We start from the raw sequence: 19271 nt of genomic DNA on the forward strand, positions 1-19271 counted from the left end.
ACCTGAGAACAATTCTTCTTCTGCTTTAAGCATTGAGTTGGGATTCGGAGTGGTGGTCCTCGTGCTTTGGGCACTGCAGTTCCCTTACTAACTGCTTGTGTTTGGGTGCTCTGTGGTGGAGATAGTGCTATGTCAACTGGAACTGGGTTACTATCTGCTGGGATTGGGGTTAGAGGGGGTGTACCTGGTTCTTTGTCCAACTAGGTAGGGGTACAATCTGCGGGAGTCTGGGTTATGTGTGGTGGGGCTGGTTCTTGGGCAAGTACAACCGTGGTTCTATCTGCATTGACTGGTAGCATATCTTTTCTGAAGACCATGTTGTTACTCCCTTAGATACCGCCATCACCCTCTCCAATTCAAATGGCTGATAAACAAGAAAAGTAATTCAATGTACATACATTGTATGATAGACAGGTGCAATGGATAGTGGGGAATAAAAGAGGGCATGAAATAATTCACATTTATGTTGTCTAACCAAACAGGATAGCATGACACAATTTCACATATATGATGGCTAACTAAACAGGATAGCATGACACAATTTCACATATATGATGGCTAACTAAAAAGCATGGAAAGACATAGTTCAAAATATGATGACTATGTAAACAGGATGACATGATATAACTATATAATGTATTTATTAAATAGGTTGGCATGCCATAATTCACATACATGCCACCTATGGAAACATGATAGCATGATATAATTCACGGATAGAATGACATAATTCAAAATATGATGACTGTAAACTATAAACAGGATGAGATGATATAACTATATGATGTCTTTATTAAATGGGTTGGCATGCCATAATTCAGATATATACTATCTATATAAACATGATGGAATGATATAATTTAAATATATGATTTATATACTAAGCAAATAAGCAGATGGCAATCACATATATGATGTAAAAACTAAGCAATGCAAGACAACATGCATGACATGAGTAATATAACCCTGCCAAGTTTGAGCATAGGCCTCCTCCCCCCCTCGCTCCAAGTTGCGCCGGTGGCCACTCCGGCCTCGGCGGCCACGCCACACCCCCACCGCCGGCTGCCGCTCCGGCCCCGGCGGCCCGATCCCCATCTCATGGACGTCTCTCCTCCTCCCCCGGGGGGGACTGCACCCCACGCCCCATTGGCTGGAATCCAGCCCCTCCTCGGCCGGATCTGGTTCGACCGCCATGTCGTACCGGGACGCTCTGCTCGCCTCCCCTTCTGCTCCCCCTCCGGTGGTGGAACGCCACTCGACTCCACCATCCCGCGCTACTCCGGGCCACGGTCGGAGGTCCACCACATCGACCCCCCCACCAGACGCCCCCTGGATCATTGCCGGGCGCCAGCGCTGGAAACGCCTGCGGCGCCCGTGCACGCGCCGCCCTACTGGACCTGCGCACCCCCGCTCTTCGTCCTCGGCCAGCGACGAGTTCCCCCGCTTCCTCTCGAAGTCCCCAAGCCACATGCTCGAGGAGTGCCGCCGCGACATCCGGTGCCAAAGATGCCGCATTTACGGCCACATGGCGCGTCTCTGCACCACGCCCCACGAGCGCCTCCCCGCCCAGAGCCTTGCGAAGCGGCGTCGCACCTCCTCACCACCGGTGAGCTTGGGAGGGTCAAGCCCCACCGCGTCCTCCGGGCAGGCTTCCCCCTTGCCAACTCCGGCGCCCTCCCCGCAGCCATCCCCGCCACCTACCTCGAGCCCGACCCCTTCCTCTTCGTCAGGCATGCCCATCGTCATGTCTGGTCACCCTGCTCTCCGCCCGACCGATGCCACGTGCTTCCTCCCCCATTCCACCAACATCGAGGCCAAGGAGGCCGCTCTCCAGCGCGCTCTGGTCGCCACCGTGGCTGGTCGCCGCTCTGGCGTCTCCTGCGCCGATGTTACAGGACTTGTTAGCGGGTGTTTTGGCATCCCCGCAGACTGATGACCCACAAGTGTAGGGGATCTATCATAGCCTTTTCGATAAGTAAGAGTGTCGAACCCAACGAGGAGCAGAAGGAAATGATAAGCAGTTTTCAGTAAGGTATTCTCTGCAAGCCCTGAAATTATTGGTAACAAATAGTTTTGTGATAAGGTAATTTATAACGAGTAGCAAGTAATAGAAGTAAATTAGGTGCATCAAGATGGCCCAATCCTTTTTGTAGCAAAGGACAAGCCTGGACAAACTCTTCTATGAAGTAAAGCGCTCCCGAGGACATATGGGAATTATCGTCAAGCTAGTTTTCATCACGTTCATATGATTCACGTTCGGTACTTTGATAATTTGATATGTGGGTGGACTGGTGCTTCTGTACTGTCCTTACTTGGACAATCATCCCACTTATGATTAACCCCTATTGCAAGCATCTGCAACTACAACAAAAGTATTAAGGTAAACCTAACCATAGCATGAAACATATGGATCCAAATCAGCCCCTTACGAAGCAACACATAAACTAGGGTTTAAGCTTCTGTCACTCTAGTAACCCATCATCTACTTATTACGTCCCAATGCCTCCCTCTAGGCACAAACAATGGTGAAGTAGCATGTACTCGACGTTCACATGACACCACTAGAGGGATGCCAACATACATCTCATCAAAATATCGAACGAATACCAAATTCACATGACTACTAATAGCAAGACTTCTCCCATGTCCTCAGGAACAAACGTAACTACTCACAAAGCATATTCATGTTCATAATAAGAGGGGTATTAATATGCATAATGGATCTGAACATATGATCTTCCACCAAATAAACCAACTAGCATCAACTACAAGGAGTAATCAACACTACTAGCAACCCACAAGTACCAATCTGAGGTTTGGATACAAAGATTGGATACAAGAGATGAACTAGGGTTTGAGATGAGATGGTGCTGGTGAAGATGTTGATGGAGATTGACCCCCTCCCGATGAGAGGATCGTTGATGATGACAATGGTGATGATTTCCCCCTCCCGGAGGGAAGTTTCCCCAGCAGAACAACTCTGTTGGAGCCCTAGATTGGTTCCGCCAAGGTTCCGCCTCGTGGCCGCGGAGTTTCTTTCCGAAAGCTTGCTTCTGATTTTTTCCTCGACGAAAGACCTCATATAGCAGAAGATGGGCATCAGAGGGCCACCAGGGGGCCCACGAGGCAGGGGGGCCCGCCCAGGGGGTAGGGCGCGCCCCCACCCTCGTGACCAGGGTGTGACCCCCTTTGGAAGTTTCTCTGCTCAGTATTTTTTATTAATTCCAATAAGGACTTCCGTGAAGTTTCAGTACTTTTGGAGCTGTGCAGAATAGGTCTCTAATATTTCCTCCTTTTCTAGCCCAGAATCCTAGCTGCCGGCATTCTCCCTCTTCATATAAACCTTGTAAAATAAGAGAGAATAGGCATAAGTATTATAATGTGTAATAACAGCCCATAATGCAATAAATATCGATATAAAAGCATGATGCAAAATGGACGTATCAACTCCCCCAAGCCCTCTTCATATAAACTGGGTTTAGGGATGTTTGGAAGCACAAGTAGTATCTCTACTTGGTGCAAAGAAATTGGCTAGCATGAGAGGGAAATGCAAGCTCAACATATTGGATGATCCATGACAATATAATTTATCTCAGATGTAAGAAACATAACCCATTACGTTGTCTTCCTTGTCCAACGTCAACTCTTTAGCATGTCATATTTTAATGAGTGCTCACAATCATAAAAGATGTCCAAGATAGTATATTTATATGTGAACCTCTCTTTCTTTATTACTTCCTATTAATTGCAATGATGACCAAAACTATGTTTGTCAACTCTCAACAACTTTTATTCATCGTACTCTTTATATGTGAGCTCATTACTCTCCATAAGATCCATATGATCTCTTTGTTTCTTTTTATTTCTTCTCTTTTATTTTATTCCCTCAAGATCATAGCAAAATAATCAAGCCCTTGACTCAACACTAATCTTTATTATATATAGCTCACGGTCTCAATTACATTGGAAGATCATAAAGCAAAACTCACAACTAGACCATACTAAAACTTTATTCTACTAGATCAAGATATTATCAAAAGGATCAAACTAAGAAAAACGGTAAAGGTAAAAGTGATGGTGATACGATACCGGGGCACTCCCCCAAGCTTGGAAGTTTCCAAGGGGAGTGCCCATACCCGATGCTCAGTTCTTCTTTGTTGGTGAAGAAGATGATGGTTTTGTTGATGGCGTAAGCTTCTTCCTTAATTTGCGCTTGAGGACAGAGTTTTGATCCCTCGGGTCATCGATTTCCTGCTCCAGGCTTAATATCTTTTTGCATAATTCCTGCTTGTTTTCTTACAAGAGGCGAAAAGGGATAAACTCGATCTTAGGTTTCTTTGCTCTATCCGGGAGGCTTGACTTTTTGAAATCCACATGCATGTCCCCAGGTTGAGGTAGTGGGACTTCATCTTCATCTGAGCTCGTCTCCTCCTTTCCCTTAGGTTCATAGTCCGCTTCTTCTTCCGTAGTCCAACCATAATGCTCTACATCCCCATAGACCTTGGGATCTGCAAGGTAATCAGCCACATAGCTTTCTTCTTCCGAATCCTGGGATGACATGTTGCTCAAATCTGCAGCAGAACAACTCAAAACAAAGACAGGAGATTTTTGCGTGATACGGTGGTCAAAACCTTCGGGAGATTATATAATGAATTTTTACCGACCAAAAGAAGTATCGTGCCAGAAAACGGAGTCCGGAGAGCACACGATGTGTCCACGAGGAATGGGGGCGTGCCTAGGGGGGTAGGGCAAGCCCTCCACCCTCGTGGAAGCCCCGTGTCCTTTCCGGTCTGCTTCTTATTTTCCTATTTTCTTAAATATTCCAAAACGGAGAAAAATTGCCATTAGAACTGTTTTGGAGTCGGTTTACTTACCGTACCACATACCTATTTCTTTTCGGAGTCTAAAACATTCTGGAAAGTGTCCCTTATGTATTCCTCCAGGGTTACGGTTTCGATAATATTGGTTTCAACATTTATGGGATTATCTGAGATATAATGTTTGATTCTTTGACCATTCACCACCCTCCGATTTGTGCCTTCGAACTTGTTGATTTTTATGGCACCAGAATGATAGACCTCCTCGATGACATAAGGGCCTTCCCATTTAGAGAGAAGTTTTCCTGCAAAAAATCTTAAATGAGAGTTGTATAGCAATACATAATCACCTACATTAAACTCACGCTTTTGTATCCTTTTCTCATGCCATCTTTTAACCTTTTCTTTAAACAGCTTGGCATTTTCATAGGCTTGGGTTCTCCATTCATCAAGTGAGCTAATGTCAAAAAGCCTCTTCTCACTGGCAAGTTTGAAGTCATAGTTGAGATCTTTAATAGCCTAGTATGCCTTATGTTCTAATTCAAGAGGTAAGTGACATGCTTTACCATAAACCATTTTATACGGAGACATACCCATACGATTTTTATATGCAGTTCTATAGGCCCATAATGCATCATCAAGTTTCTTGGACCAATTCTTTCTAGATCTATTAATAGTCTTTTGCAAAATTAATTTGAGCTCTCTGTTACTCAATTCTACTTGACCACTATACTGTGGGTGATAAGGAGATGCAATTCTATGATTAATATCATACTTAGCAAGCATTTTACGAAAGGCACCATGAATAAAATATGAACCACCATCAGTCATTAAATATATAGGGACTCCAAACCTCGGAAAAATAACTTCTTTAAGCTTCTTAATAGAGGTGTTATGATCAGCACTACTAGTTGGAATAGCTTCTACCCACTTAGTAACGTAATCAACAGCAACTAAAATATGTGTATACCCATTAGAGGAAGGAAAAGGTCCCATATAATCAAAGCCCCAAACATCAAATGGTTCAATGACAAGTGAATAATTCATAGGCATTTCTTGACGTCTACTGATATTACCAATTATTTGACATTCATCACAAGACAAGACAAACTTACGGGCATCCTTGAAGAGAGTAGGCCAATAAAAACCGGATTGCAATACCTTGTGTGCAGTTCTATCTCCAGCATGGTGCCCTCCATAGGCTCCAGAGTGACACTTGCGTAGGATCTGTTCCTATTCATGCTCAGGTACACAACGTCTAATAACACCATCTACTCCTTCTTTATAAAGATATGGGTCATCCCAAAAGTAATGTCTCAAATCATAGAAGAACTTTTTCTTTTGCTGGTATGTGAAACTAGGTGGTATAAATTTAGCAACAATATAATTAGCATAATCAGCATACCATGGAGCAGTACAAGAAGCATTTATGACATTTAGTTGTTCATCAGGAAAGCTATCATCAATAGGTAGTGGGTCATCAAGAACATTCTCTAACCTAGACAAGTTGTCTGCAACGGGGTTCTCAGCTCCCTTTCTATCAATAATATGCAAATCAAATTCTTGTAGTAGGAGAACCCATCTAATAAGTCTAGGTTTAGCATCTTTCTTTTCCATAAGATATTTAATAGCAGCATGATCAGTGTGAATAGTTACTTTAGAATCAACAATATAAGGTCTGAACTTATCACATGCAAATACAACTGATAAAAATTCTTTTTCAGTAGTGGCATAATTTCTCTGGGCATTGTCTAGAGTTTTACTAGCATATTGAATAACATTTAATTTCTTATCAACTCTTTGCCCTAGAACAGCAGCTACAACATAATCACTAGCATCACACATAATTTCAAAAGGTAAATTCCAATCAGGTGGCTGAACAATAGGTGCAGAAATCAAAGCTTTCTTAAGTATTTCAAATGCTTCTACACAATCATCACCAAAGACAAAAGGAATATCCTTTTGTAATAGGTTAGTCAGAGGCCGAGAAATTTTTGAGAAGTCCTTAATGAACCTCCTACAAAAACCGGCATGACCAAGGAAACTTCTTATACCTTTGATGTCCTTGGGACACGACATCTTTTCAATAGCATCAACTTTAGCTTTATCAACTTCAATACCTCTTTCAGAAATTTTATGCCCCAAGAAAATACCTTCATTAACCATAAAGTGGCACTTCTCCCAGTTCAAGACAAGATTAGTTTTTCACATCTCTATAAAATTCGATCAAGGTTGCTCAAGCAATCATCAAAAGAGGATCCATAAACGGAGAAATTGTCCATGAAAACCTCACAAATAATTTCACAAAAGTCAGAGAATATAGCCATCATGCATCTTTGAAAGGTAGCACGTGCATTACATAAACCAAAAGGCATACGTCTATAAGCAAAAGTACCGAAAGGGCAAGTAAAAGTGGTCTTTGCTTGATCATCAGCTGACACAGGTATTTGAGAGAAGACAGAGTAACCATATAGAAAGCAAAAATGTGTACGTTTGGATAATCTTTCTAGCATTTGATCAATGAAAGGCAAAGGGTAATGATCCTTTTTAGTAGCTTTATTTAATTTGCGGAAATCATTACCATTCTATATCCTGTAATAATTCTTTGCGGGATCAATTCATCTTTATCATTAGGAACTACAGTAATACCTCCCTTCTTAAGGACACAATGGACATGACTTACCCACTGACTATCAGCAACGGGATAAATTATACCTGCCTCAACGAGCTTTAATATTTCCTTTCTTACCACTTCTTTCATCTTAGGATTCAGCCATCGTTGGTGATCAATAACTAGTTTGGCATCTTTCTCCAAATTTATTTTGTGTTGACATAGAGTGGGACTAATGCCCTTAAGATCATCAAGAGTATATCCAATAGCAGCGCAATGCTTCTTCAGAGTTTTCAATAATTTTTCTTCCTCCTTCTCTGAAAGGTTAGCACTAATAATAACATGATATATCTTATTTTCATCAAGATAAGCATATTTAAGAGTATCAGGTAAAGGTTTAAGCTCAAACACGGGATCACCCTTGGGTGGAGGAGGATCCCCTAGGATTTCAACAGGCAAGTTGTGTTTCAGAATAGGTCCCTATTTAAAGAATACTTCATCTATTTCCCTTCTTTCATTCATGAACATATCATTTTCATGGTCTAGCAAATATTGTTCTAAAGGATCAATAGGAGGCACAACAATAGAAGCAAGGCCAATAATTTCATCTTTACTGGGCAATTCCTCATCACGGGGTTGTCTACGAAACTTAGCAAAATTAAACTCATGAGACATATCCCCTAAACCAACAAAAACAATATCCTTATTGCAGTCTATCTTAGCATTAACAGTATTCAAGAAGGGTCTACCAAATATAATGGGACAAAAGCTATCTTGTGGGGAACCAAGAACAAGAAAATCAGCAGGGTATTTAACTTTCCCACACAAGACTTCAACATCTCCAACAATCCCAATTGGTGAAATAGTATCTCTATTGGCAAGCTTAATGGTAACATCGATATCTTCTATCTCAGCAGGTGCAATATCATGCATAATTTCTTTGTATAAGGAATGAGGTATTGCACTTGCACTAGCACCCATATCACATAAGCCATGATAGCAATGATCTCCTATTTTAACAGAAATAACAGGCATGCCTACAACAGGTCTATGTTTATTTTTAGTATCAGGTCTAGCAATTCTAGCAGTCTCATCACAGAAGTAAATAACATGCCCATCAATATTATCGTCCAAGAGATCTTTAACCATAGCAATATTAGGTTCAACTTTAACTTGCTCAGGGGGTTTGTGTTTCCTTATATTACTTTTGATGACTATAGTTGAAACTTTAGCATGATCCTTTATTCTGACAGGGAAAGGTGGTTTCTCAACATAAGCAGTAGGAACAACAGGATCATTATAAGTGATAGTCTTTTCTTCAACCTTAATAGGTGCAACTACTTTTACTTCAATGGGAGGATTATATTTAAACCACTTCTCCATAGGGAGATCAACATGCGTAGCAAAGGATTCACAAAAGGAAGCTACTATCTCAGAGTCAAGTCCATATTTAGTGCTAAATTCATGAAATGCATCGGTATCCATAAAAGATTTAACACAATCAAACGTAGGTGTTATACCTGACTCCTTACCTTCGTCGAGGTCCCAATCTTCATAGTTGCGTTTAATTCTTTCCAATAAATCCCATTTGAATTCAATAGTCTTCATCATAAAAGATCCAGTACAAGAAGTATCGAGCATGGAGCGATTACTGAGAGAAAACCGAGCATAAATTTTTTGAATAATCATTTCTCTTGAGAGCTCGTGATTGGGGCATGAATATAACATTGACTTAAGCCTCCCCCAAGCTTGAGCGATGCTTTATCCTTCGCGAGGCCAAAAATTATATATATAATTACGATCACGATGAACAAGATGCATAGGATAAAACTTCTGGTGAAATTCCAATTTCAATCGCTTATAGTCCCATGATCCCATATCATCACATAGCCTATACCACGTCAATGCATCTCCCTTCAAAGATAAAGGGAAGACCTTCTTCTTGATAACATCATCGGGCATACCTGCTGTTGGGGAACGCAGTAATTTCAAAAAAATTCCTACACACACGCAAGATCATGGTGATGCATAGCAACGAGAGGGGAGAGTGTGATCTACGTACCCTTGTAGATCGACAACGGAAGCGTTTGGTTGATGTAGTCGTACGTCTCCACGGCCTGACCGATCAAGCACCGAAACTACGACACCTCCGAGTTCTAGCACACGTTCAGCTCGATGACGATCCCCGGACTCCGATCCAGCAAAGTGTCGGGGAAGAGTTCCGTCAGCATGACGGTGTGGTGACGATCTTGATGCACTACCATCGCAGGGCTTCGCCTAAGCTTCGCTACAATATTATCGAGGACTATGGTGGAAGGGGGCACCGCACACGGCTAAGAATATGATCAAGTGGATCAACTTGTGTGTCTAGGGGTGCCCCTGCCCCCGTATATAAAGGAGCAAGGGGAGGAGGCTGGCCGGCCCTATAGGCGCGCCAAGGAGGAGTCCTCCTCCTAGTAGGAGTAGGACTCCTACTAGGAGGGGGAAGGAAGTGGGGAGGGAGAGGGAAAGGGGGGCGCCGTCCCCCCTCTCCTAGTCCAATTCGGACCAGGGGGAGGAGGCGCGCGGCCCACCCTGGCTGCCCCTCTCTCTCTCTCCACTAAGGCCCATTACTTCTCCCGGTAGGGTTCTGGTAACCCTCCGGCTCTCCGGTTTTCTCCGAAATCACCCGGAACACTTCCGGTGTCCGAATATAGCCGTCCAATATATCAATCTTTATGTCTCGACCATTTCGAGACTCCTCGTCATGTCTGTGATCACATCCGGGACTCCGAACTAACTTCGGCACATCAAAACTCATAAACTCATAATATAACTGTCATCGAAACCTTAAGCGTGCAGACCCTACGGGTTCGAGAACAATGTAGACATGACCGAGACATGTCTCCGGTCAATAACCAATAGCGGAACCTGGATGCTCATATTGGCTCCTACATATTCTACGAAGATCTTTATTGGTCAGACCGCATAACAACATATGTTGTTCCCTTTGTCATCGGTATGTTACTTGCGCGAGATTCGATCGTCGGTATCTCAATACCTAGTTCAATCTCGTTACCGGCAAGTCTCTTTACTCGTTCCGTAATACATCATCTCGCAACTAACTCATTAGTTGCAATGCTTGCAAGGCTTATGTGATGTGCATTACCGAGAGGACCCAGAGATACCTCTCCGACAATCGGAGTGACCAATCCTAATCTCGAAATACGCCAACCCAACATGTACCTTTGGAGACACCTGTAGAGAACCTTTATAATCACCTATTTACGTTGTGACGTTTGGTAGCACACAAAGTGTTCCTCCGGCAAACGGGAGTTGCATAATATCATAGTCATAGGAACATGTATAAGTCATGAAGAAAGCAATAGCAACATACTAAACGATCGGGTGCTAAGCTAATGGAATGGGTCATGTCAATCAGATCATTCACCTAATGATGTGATCCCGTTAATCAAATAACAGCTCCTTGTTCATGGTTAGGAAACATAACCATCTTTCATTAACGAGCTAGTCAAGTAGAGGCATACTAGTGACACTTTGTTTGTCTATGTATTCACACATGTATTATGTTTCCGGTTAATACAATTCTAGCATGAATAATAAACATTTATCATGATATAAGGAAATAAATAATAACTTTATTATTGCCTGTAGGGCATATTTCCTTCAGTCTCCCACTTGCACTAGAGTCAATAATCTAGATTACACAGTAATGATTCTAACACCCATGGAGCCTTGGTGCTGATCATGTTTTGCTCATGGAAGAGGCTTAGTCAACGGGTCTGCAACATTCAGATCTGTATGTATCTTGCAAATATCTATGTCTCCCACCTGGACTAGATCCCGGATGGAATTGAAGCGTCTCTTGATGTGCTTGGTTCTCTTGTGAAATCTGGATTCCTTTGCCAAGGCAATTGCACCAGTATTGTCACAAAAGATTTTCATTGGACCCGATGCACTAGGTATGACACCTAGATCGGATATGAACGCCTTCATCCAGACTCCTTCATTTGCTGCTTCCAAAGCAGCTATGTACTCCGCTTCACATGTAGATCCCGCTACAACGCTTTGTTTAGAACTGCACCAACTGACAGCTCCATCGTTTAATGTAAACACGTATCCGGTTTGCGATTTAGAATCGTCCGGATCAGTGTCAAAGCTTGCATCAACGTAACCTTTTACGATGAGCTCTTTGTCACCTCCATATATGAGAAACATATCCTTAGTCCTTTTCAGGTATTTCAGGATGTTCTTGACCGCTGTCCAGTGATCCACTCCTGGATCACTTTGGTACCTCCCTGCTAGACTTATAGCAAGGCACACATCAGGTCTGGTACACAGCATTGCATACATGATAGAGCCTATGGCTGAAGCATAGGGAACATCTTTCATTTTCTCTCTATCTTCTGCAGTGGTCGGGCATTGAGTCTTACTCAACTTCACACCTTGTAACACAGGCAAGAACCCTTTCTTTGCTTGATCCATTTTGAACTTCTTCAAAACTTTGTCAAGGTATGTGCTTTGTGAAAGTCCAATTAAGCGTCTTGATCTATCTCTATAGATCTTAATGCCTAATATGTAAGCAGCTTCACCGAGGTCTTTCATTGAAAAACTCTTATTCAAGTATCCCTTTATGCTATCCAGAAATTCTATATCATTTCCAATTAGTAATATGTCATCCACATATAATATCAGAAATGCTACAGAGCTCCCACTCACTTTCTTGTAAATACAGGCTTCTCCAAAAGTCTGTATAAAACCAAATGCTTTAATCACACTATCAAAGCGTTTATTCCAACTCCGAGAGGCTTGCACCAGTCCATAAATGGATCGCTGGAGCTTGCACACTTTGTTAGCTCCCTTTGGATCGACAAAACCTTCTGGTTGCATCATATACAACTCTTCTTCCAGAAATCCATTCAGGAATGCAGTTTTGACATCCATCTGCCAAATTTCATAATCATAAAATGCGGCAATTGCTAACATGATTCGGACAGACTTAAGCATCGTACGGGTGAGAAGGTCTCATCATAGACAATCCCTTGAACTTGCCGAAAACCTTTTGCGACAAGTCGAGCTTTGTAGACAGTAATATTACCGTCAGCGTCAGTCTTCTTCTTGAAGATCCATTTATTCTCAATTGCTTGCCGATCATCGGGCAAGTCAACCAAAGTCCATACTTTGTTCTCATACATGGATCCCATCTCAGATTTCATGGCTTCAAGCCATTTTGCGGAATCTGGGCTCACCATCGCTTCTTCATAGTTCGTAGGTTCATCATGATCTAGTAGCATGACTTCCAGAACAGGATTACCGTACCACTCTGGCGCGGATCTCACTCTGGTTGATCTACGAGGTTCAGTAGTATCTTGTTCTGAAGTTTCATGATCATCATCATTAGCTTCCTCACTAACTGGTGTAGGTGTCACTGAAATAGTTTTCTGTGATGCACTACTTTCCAATAAGGGAGCAGGTACAGTTACCTCGTCAAGTTCTACTTTCCTCCCACTCACTTCTTTCGAGAGAAACTCCTTCTCTAGAAAGTTTCCGAACTTAGCAACAAAAGTCTTGCCTTAGGATCTGTGATAGAAGGTGTATCCAATAGTCTCCTTTGGATATCCTATGAAGACACATTTCTCCGATTTGGGTTCGAGCTTATCAGGTTGAAGCTTTTTCACATAAGCATCGCAGCCCCAAACTTTTAGAAATGACAGCTTTGGTTTCTTGCCAAACCACAGTTCATAAGGCGTCGTCTCAACGGATTTTGATGGTGCCCTATTTAACGTGAATGCGGCTGTCTCTAGAGCGTATCCCCAAAACAATAGCGGTAAATCAGTAAGAGACATCATAGATCGCACCATATCTAGTAAAGTACGATTACGACGTTCGGACACACCATTACGCTGTGGTGTTCCGGGTGGCGTGAGTTGCAAAACTATTCCGCATTGTTTCAAATGTACACCAAACTCGTAACTCAAATATTCTCCTCCACGATCAGATCGTAGAAACTTTATTTTCTTGTTACGATGATTTTCAACTTAACTCTGAAATTCTTTGAACTTTTCAAACGTTTCAGACTTATGTTTCATTAAGTAGATATACCCATATCTGCTTAAGTCATCTGTGAAGGTGAGAAAATAACGATATCCGCCACGAGCCTCAATATCCATCGGGCCACATACATCTGTATGTATGATTTCCAACAAATCTATTGCTCTCTCCATAGTACCGGAGAACGGTGTTTTAGTCATCTTGCCCATGAGGCACGGTTCGCAAGTACCAAGTGATTCATAATCAAGTGGTTCCAAAAGTCCATCAGTATGGAGTTTCTTCATGCGCTTTACACCGATATGACCTAAACAGCAGTGCCACAAATAAGTTGCACTATCATTATCAACTCTGCATCTTTTGGCTTCAACACTATGAATATGTGTGTCACTACTATCGAGATTCAATAAAAATAGACCACTCTTTAAGGGTGCATGACCATAAAAGATATTACTCATATAAATAGAACAACCATTATTCTCAGATTTAAATGAATAACCGTCTCGCATCAAACAAGATCCAGATATAATGTTCATGCTTAACGCTGGCACCAAATAACAATTATTTAGGTCTAATATTAATCCCGAAGGTAGACGTAGAGGTAGCGTGCCGACTGCGATCACATCGACTTTGGAACCGTTTCCCACGCGCATCATCACCTCGTCCTTAGCCAATCTTCGCTTAATTTGTAGTCCCTGTTTCGAGTTGCAAATATTAGCAACAGAACTAGTATCAAATACCCAGGTGCTACTGCGAGCATTAGTAAGGTACACATCAATAACATGTATATCACATATACCTTTGTTCACCTTGCCATCCTTCTTATCCGCCAAATACTTGGGGCAGTTCCGCTTCCAGTGACCAGTCTGCTTGCAGTAGAAGCACTCAGTTTCAGGCTTAGGTCTAGGTTTTGGTTTCTTCTCTTGAGTAGCAACTTGCTTGCCATTCTTTTTGAAGTTCCCCTTCTTCTTCCCTTTGCCCTTTTTCTTGAAACTAGTGGTCTTGTTGACCATCAACACTTGATGCTCCTTCTTGATTTCTACCTCCGCAGCTTTCAACATTGCGAAGAGCTCGGGAATAGTCTTATTCATCCCTTGCACATTATAGTTCATCATGAAGCTCTTGTAGCTTGGTGGCAGTGATTGGAGAATTCTGTCAATGACGCAATCATCTGGAAGATTAACTCCCAATTGAATCAAGTGATTATTATACCCAGACATTTTGAGTATATGCTCACTGACAGAACTGTTCTCCTCCATCTTGCAGCTATAGAACTTATTGGAGACTTCATATCTCTCAATCCGGGCATTTGCTTGAAATATTAACTTCAACTCCTGGAACATCTCATATGTTCCATGACGTTCAAAATGTCGTTGAAGTCCCGATTCTAAGCCGTAAAGCATGGCACACTGAACTATCGAGTAGTCATCAGCTTTGCTCTGCTAGACGTTCATAACATCTGGTGTTGCTCCAGCAGCAGGCCTGGCACCCAGCGGTGCTTCCAGGACGTAATTCTTCTGTGCAGCAATGAGGATAATCCTCAAGTTACGGACCTAGTCCGTGTAATTGCTACCATCATCTTTCAACTTTGCTTTCTCAAGGAACGCATTAAAACTCAACGGAACAACAGCACGAGCCATCTATCTACAATCAAGCATAAACAAGCAAGATACTATCAGGTACTAAGTTTCATGATAAATTTAGGTTCAATTAATTTATTTAAAGAACTCCCACTTAGATAGACATCCCTCTAATCCTCTAAGTGATTACGTGATCCAAATCAACTAAACCATGCCCGATCATCACGTGAGATGGAGTAGTTTCATTGGTGAACATCACTATGTTGATCATATCTACTATATGATTCACGCTCGACCTTTCAGTCTCCGTGTTCCGAGGCCATATCTGTATATGCTTGGCTCGTCAAGTATAACCTGAGTATTCCGCATGTGCAACTGTTTTGCACCCGTTGTATTTGAACATAGAGCCTATCACACCCGATCATCACGTGGTGTCTCAGCACGAAGAACTTTCGCAACGGTGCATACGCAGGGAGAACACTTCTTGATAATTAGTGAGAGATCATCTTATAATGCTACCGTCAATCAAAGCAAGATAAGATGCATAAAAGATAAACATCACATGCAATCAATATAAGTGATATGATATGGCCATCATCATCTTGTGCTTGTGATCTCCATCTTCGAAGCACCGTCGTGATCACCATCATCACCGGCGCGACACCTTGATCTCCATCGTAGCATCGTTGTCGTCTCGCCAATCTTATGCTTCCACGACTATCGCTACCGCTTAGTGATAAAGTAAAGCATTACAGCGCGATTGCATTGCATACAATAAAGCGACAACCATATGGCTCCTGCCAGTTGCCGATAACTCGGTTACAAAACATGATCATCTCATACAATAAAATTCAGCATCATGTCTTGACCATATCACATCACAACATGCCCTGCCAAAACAAGTTAGACGTCCTCTACTTTGTTGTTGCAAGTTTTACGTGGCTGCTACGGGCTTAAGCAAGAACCAATCTTACCTACGCATCAAAACCACAACGATAGTTTGTCAAGTTGGTGCTGTTTTAACCTTCGCAAGGACCGGGCGTAGCCACACTCGGTTCAACTAAAGTTGGAGAAACTGTCACCCGCAAGCCACCTATGTGCAAAGCACGTCGGGAGAACCGGTCTCGCGTAAGCGTACGCGTAATGTAGGTCCGGGCCGCTTCGTCCAACAATACCGCCGAACCAAAGTATGACATGCTGGTAAGCAGTATGACTTATATCGCCCACAACTCACTTGTGTTCTACTCGTGCATATAACATCAACATATAAAAGCTAGGCTCGGATGGCACTGTTGGGGAACGCAGTAATTTCAAAAAAATTTCCTACGCACACGCAAGATCATGGTGATGCATAGCAACGAGAGGGGAGAGTGTGATCTACGTACCCTTGTAGATCGACAACGGAAGCGTTTGGTTGATGTAATCGTATGTCTCCACGGCCCGACCGATCAAGCACCGAAACTACGGCACCTCCGAGTTCTAGCACACGTTCAGCTCGATGACGATCCCCAGACTCCGATCCAGCAAAGTGTCGGGGAAGAGTTCCGTCAGCACAATGGCGTGGTGACGATCTTGATGCACTATCGCCTCAGGGCTTCGCCTAAGCTCCGCTACAATATTATCGAGGACTATGGTGGAAGGGGGCACCGCACACGGCTAAGAATATGATCACGTGGATCAACTTGTGTGTCTAGGGGTGCCCCCTGCCCCTGTATATAAAGGAGCAAGGGGATGAGGCCGGCCGGCCCTATAGGCGCGCCAAGGAGGAGTCCTCCTCCTAGTAGGAGTAGGACTCCTACTAGGAGGGGGAAGGAAGTGGGGAGGGAGAGGGAAAGGGGGGCGCCGTCCCCCCTCTCCTAGTCCAATTCCAACCAGGGGGAGGAGGCGCGCGACCCACCCTGGCTGCCCCTCTCTCTCTCCACTAAGGCCCATAAGGCCCATTACTTCTCCCGGTAGGGTTCCGGTAACCCTCCGGCTCTCCGGTTTTCTCCGAAATCACCCGGAACACTTCCGGTGTCCGAATATAGCCGTCCAATATATCAATCTTTATGTCTCGACCATTTCGAGACTCCTCGTCATGTCCGTGATCACATCCGGGACTCCGAACTAACTTCAGTACATCAAAACTCATAATATAACTGTCATCAAAACCTTAAGCGTGCGGACCCTACGGGTTTGAGAACAATGTAGACATGACCGAGACATGTCTCCGGTCAATAACCAATAGTGGAACCTGGATGCTCATATTGGCTCCTACATATTCTATGAAGATCTTTATCGGTCAGACCGCATAACAACATATGTTGTTCCCTTTGTCATCGGTATGTTACTTGCCCGAGATTCGATCGTCGGTATCTCAATACCTAGTTCAATCTCATTACCGGCAAGTCTCTTTACTCGTTCCGTAATACATCATCTCGCAACTAACTCATTAGTTGCAATGCTTGCAAGGCTTATGTGATGTGCATTACCGAGAGGGCCCAGAGATACCTCTCCGACAATCGGAGTGACAAATCCTAATCTCGAAATACGCCAACCCAACATGTACCTTTGGAGACACCTGTAGAGCACCTTTATAATCACCCATTTGCGTTGTGACGTTTGGTAGCACACAAAGTGTTCCTCCGGCAAACGGGAGTTGCATAATCTCATAGTCATAGGAACATGTATAAGTCATGAAGAAAGCAATAGCAACATACTAAACGACCGGGTGCTAAGCTAATGGAATGGGTCATGTCAATCAGATCATTCACCTAATGATGTGATCCTGTTAATCAAATAACAGCTCCTTGTTCATGGTTAGGAAACATAACCATCTTTGATTAATGAGCTAGTCAAGTAGAGGCATACTAGTGACACTTTTTTTGTCTATGTATTCACACATGTATTATGTTTCCGGTTAATACAATTCTAGCATGAATAATAAACATTTATCATGATATAAGGAAATAAATAATAACTTCATTATTGCCTCTAGGGCATATTTCCTTCACCTGCAAGCTTAAATAATCCACAAACTACATCCACATAGATTAAGTGTAAATTGGGATGCAATGTTCCATCTTCTGCAAAAGGATTAGCTAGCAGTTTCTCTATCATACCCGAAGGAATTTCAAAGTAAACATTTCCAGTAGGTTCAGTAGGTTGAGGAGCAACTCTTTGCTCTACTGGTCGGGGTGAAGATACCCTGAACAAGCCCCTCAAAGGATTATGTTCCATAGTAACAAGTGACTGTAAATTTCAGCACACTATATAAATTTTTCCATACCAAATTCTACCTACCAAAGGCGCTTCACTCCCCGGCAACAGCGCCAGAAAAGAGTCTTGATGACCCACAAGTGTAGGTGATCTATCATAGCCTTTTTGATAAGTAAGAGTGTCGAACCCAACGAGGAGCAAAAGGAAATGATAAGCAGTTTTCAGTAAGGTATTCTCTGCAAGCACTGAAATTATCAGTAACAGATAGTTTTGTGATAAGGTAATTTGTAACGAGTAGCAAGTAATAGAAGTAAATAAGGTGCAGCAAGATGGCCCAATCCTTTTTGTAGCAAAGGACAAGCCTGGACAAACTCTTATATGAAGTAAAGCGCTCCTGAGGACACATGGGAATTATCGTCAAGCTAGTTTTCATCACGTTCATATGATTCGCGTTCGGTACTTTGATAATTTGATATGTGGGTGGACCGGTGCTTGGGTACTGTCCTTACTTGGACAAGCATCCCACTTATGATTAACCCGTATTGCAAGCATCGGCAACTACAACAGAAGTATTAAGGTAAATCTAACCATAGCATGAAACATATGGATCCAAATCAGCCCCTTACGAATCAATGCATAAACTAGGGTTTAAGCTTCTGTCACTCTAGCAACCCATCATCTACTTATTACTTCCCAATGCCTCCCTCTAGGCACAAACAATGGTGAAGTGTCATGTAGTCGACGTTCACATGACACCACTAGAGGGATGACAACATACATCTCATCAAAATATCGAACGAATACCAAATTCACATGACTACTAATAGCAAGACTTCTCCCATGTCCTCAGGAACAAACATAACTACTCACAAAGCATATTCATGTTCATAATCAGAGGGGTATTAATATGCATAATGAATCTGAACATATGATCTTCCACCAAATAAACCAACTAGCATCAACTACAAGGAGTAATCAACACTACTAACAACACACAGGTACCAATCTGAGGTTTGG

The sequence above is a fragment of the Triticum urartu genome, chromosome 2A (genome assembly GCF_056163025.1).
Source record: "Triticum urartu cultivar PI428250 chromosome 2A, HENAU_Tu73, whole genome shotgun sequence".
Lineage (NCBI taxonomy): Eukaryota > Viridiplantae > Streptophyta > Magnoliopsida > Poales > Poaceae > Triticum > Triticum urartu.